This window comes from Rhipicephalus microplus, unplaced genomic scaffold (genome assembly GCF_043290135.1).
Source record: "Rhipicephalus microplus isolate Deutch F79 unplaced genomic scaffold, USDA_Rmic scaffold_20, whole genome shotgun sequence".
NCBI lineage: Eukaryota > Metazoa > Arthropoda > Arachnida > Ixodida > Ixodidae > Rhipicephalus > Rhipicephalus microplus.
The window spans coordinates 4113893-4116528 of NW_027464593.1; the positions used below are offsets into that span (position 1 = coordinate 4113893).

Here is a 2636-nt window from a genome sequence, read left to right on the forward strand (position 1 = left end):
AATTGTAGGCTCTGTGGTACGACTAGAAGGAAGCGTGCGCCTTTAGCCGAATAATTTGTCTTGTATAGAAGGCCGTCACGGACACAAAAAGCGGCCGTTGGTTTGAGGACGCGATGCCGCGGCAAGTAATGGCTCCAAGCTAATATCAGCCTCTTGTTCTTTTTTGAAAGTACTCAAGTCTGCGAATGTGGAAGAAATGGAGGCAAAACAGTCGTCAAAAACTGTCTTCTTGACACTCACTCGTCTTCAGGGGAAGGCGGGAGAGGCAGTCGGCATCTGTGTGGCGGCGTCCAGACTTGAACGAGATGACGAAGTCGTACTCCTGAAGTCGAAGAGCCTAACGTGCCAGTCGACCATTCGGGTCATGAAGATTCACCAGCCAGCATAAAGCGTGATGGTCGGTAACGATAGCCCCGCCGCGGTGGTCTAGTGGCTAAGGTACTCGGCTGCTGACCCGGAGGTCGCGGGTTCGAATCCCGGCTGCGGCGGCTGCATTTCCGATGGAGGCGGAAATGTTGTAAGCCCGTGTGCTCAGATTTGGGTGCACGTTAAAGAACCCCAGGTGGTCGAAATTTCCGGAGCCCTCCACTACGGCGTCTCTCATAGTCATATAGTGGTTTTGGGACGTTAAACCCCACATATCAATCAATCAATCGGTAACGATAGTGAACGGACGTCCATAGACATAAGGTCGAAATTTGTGTACCGCAAAAACAGCTGCCGAGCATTCTTGTTCTGTTACGGTATAGTTGCGTTCAGCTTTGTTGAAAGAGCGACTGGCATAAGCCACTACGTGCTCAGCTCCTTGATGACGCTGCACAAGTACAGCAGCAATGCCGATGCCACTAGCATCAGCATGCACTTCCGCAGGCAAGGACGCATCGAAGTGACACAGTATGGGCCCCGACGTTAGGAGAAACTTTAGCTGGCGGAACGCATCGTCGCAAGCTGAAGTCCAGTTGAAAGGCACATCCTTTTGAATCAGACATGTTAGGGGATGCACCCCGTCAGTGAACCTCAGAACGAAACGACAAAAATATGAGCATAGGCCCAAGAACCTTCTCGATTCCGGCACTGATTTTGGTGATTCGAAAGAGCTGACAGCCTCGATTTTTGTGGGTCTGGCCTTACTCCATTTTGGTTAACGAGATGTCCAAGTACTATTGTCTCCGTTTCACCAAAACGACATTTCTTAGAGTTTAGGTTCAAGCCGGCCTTTTGTATGCAATCCAAAACAAGACTGTGACGTCTGTTATGCTCGTTCAGTGTGCTGCCAAAAATCACCACATCATCTAGGTAGCACAAATGAATTTCCCACTTAAGTCCTCGAAGTATTGTGTTCATAAATCTTTCGAATGTTGAAGGGGCATTACAAAGACCGAACGGCATAACATTAAATTCATGAAGGCCATCAGGTGTCACAAAGGCCGTTTTTTTTGTCGTTTGGGTGCATGAGTATTTGCCAATACCATGATCGCAAATCCAGCGACGAAAAGTAGGCAGCAGAATACAGGCAGTTAATGACGTCATCAATTATAGGAAGCAGATACACATCTTTTTTGCGACCGTATTTAGTTTTCTCTAATCAAGGCAAAAGCGCCATGTTCTACCCTTTTTACTTACTAAGGTCACAGGCGCTGCCCACGTACTAGATTACTCTTGGACAACACCTTTCCGCAACATATCGGCGATCTGTTCAGCTATCACTGCCCTCTTTGTCGACGAAACGCAGGAAGGTTTTTGACGAACGGGGTGTGCAGATCCGGTGTCAATTCTGTGATGAGCACGAGAACGCGGTAGTGAAGTCTCTGTGTCACCTTTTGTGAAATCGAACACCGAAAGATGTGTCATAAGGACACGTGCAAGAGCGTGGCGTTCTTGGGAGGGTAGCGACTTGTTGATCATTCTTAAGATCTCTTCTTCAGAACTGCTTCTCTGGGGTTCGCTTGTTTCGGACTGCTGATCTTCGCTTAAAATGGTGATAGTGCCATACGCGATTTTGTCGAACTCGGCAAGCTTCATGTCACGTGGAAGAACAGCAGGCACCGAAGAACAATTGAAAGCCCATAAGCTTAAGGCGCCATTCACAACTGTCACGAGAGAACGAGGCACAAGTACATTTTTCTTCACGCTACCCGTCGCAAGTGTTTGAATTTGCGCGTCAAACACTAAAAGGTCGGCAACAGCAAGATCAACAGGAACACGTGATAAAGACCACGGCGCTAAAAGAGAATCATTCGACACGACGAAACAGTTTTTCCCCCGTGAAGATGAATCAGCAAGCATACACAAAATACGTTATTGACCGTAACTTCGCCTGTGCCACAATTAACGGAAGCACCACAATCCTGAAGAAAGTCGATCCCGAAAACCACATCATAAGTACCCCACGGTAATACCAAAAATTCCGTGACAAGATATTCAGCACCAAACAAAACACTTGCAACACAAATACCTAGAGAAACGAGGCATTCTACACTGGCACCACGAAACGTCACACCACCATTCCACGGAAACATAACCTTCCGACCAAATCTTTTCTTGAATGTGGCACTCATGACGGAAACCGTAGTACCAGTATCCACTAACGCAGTTGCAGGCACACTATCAATTAACACACACACTTTCTTTTGGAA

At 47.5% G+C, this 2636-nt stretch overlaps 1 non-coding gene across 1 annotated transcript; it reads left to right on the forward strand.

Moving 5' to 3' along the window:
- The first annotated feature begins 415 nt into the window (after nt 1-415).
- TRNAS-GCU (transfer RNA serine (anticodon GCU)) lies at nt 416-488 on the forward strand. Its single transcript has one exon. It is a non-coding gene; the product is annotated as a tRNA-Ser (tRNA).
- The last annotated feature ends 2148 nt before the right edge of the window (nt 489-2636 follow it).